Source organism: Orycteropus afer, unplaced genomic scaffold (genome assembly GCF_000298275.1).
Source record: "Orycteropus afer afer isolate SDZICR_OR568_19922 unplaced genomic scaffold, OryAfe1.0 scaffold00004, whole genome shotgun sequence".
NCBI classification, from domain to species: domain Eukaryota; kingdom Metazoa; phylum Chordata; class Mammalia; order Tubulidentata; family Orycteropodidae; genus Orycteropus; species Orycteropus afer.
Window position 1 is genome coordinate 33,147,048 of NW_006921591.1, and position 807 is coordinate 33,147,854.

Below are 807 nucleotides of genomic sequence, written 5' to 3' on the forward strand. Positions count from 1 at the left end.
GTGATACTGCCTCAGAAACCCAAGGAGGGGTCGTTATGAGTCAGATCTGACTTGACAGCAAACACAACAACAACATACTTAAGAGAACAGAAATTTCTTGCCAATGAAATTGCAAAATCAGTGGCAGACTATCGAAACACATATTGAGGAGTGGGTCTGAGGATGGTATAAGACACCTGCATTTTACATCTGAGCAGTCTTTGACCACAGCCCAGGGAAATATGTTGTCTGTTTTGCCGCAGTCATAACTAGAACTTAACAGTTAGTCAAATCCCAGGAGAACACGGAAGTAGCTTTTATTGGTATATTTTCTCCTCTAACCACAGAGCACTTATTCACAAAATGTTTGAATGAACGTTACAGCTTAATTTCCATTCTAGGTAATTGAGAGATATTCAAAGAAAGGGATGAAATAAAAACAACTGTAAGCATTCCACTGGGATTGAAGCATTACATTCCAATTTTCAGCAGCTCTCTCTGTTTTTTTTTAATAATTTCTATTTGGCACACACCATTGCCTCTAGAGTTGGGCTTCATTACATACTTGTCTTCATGTTATTTTCTACTTACATATGCAGCACCGTTTTCCCTTTCTAGAAGCTATATTTTCTCTGTGCCTATCTCTAGTCTTAGATTTTCCCCACGTTGGCAGTTGCTCGATTGAAGGAGTATAAGGATGATGGGTAAACAAATACAAATGAGCCATTCTTGAAACCCAGGTCTGCCAAGGCATGAGTATAACATTTGGTTAGTTAGTTAAAGCTTTTCACTTGTGATTCTTAGCTTTGGTAAGAGCTGGGTATCATG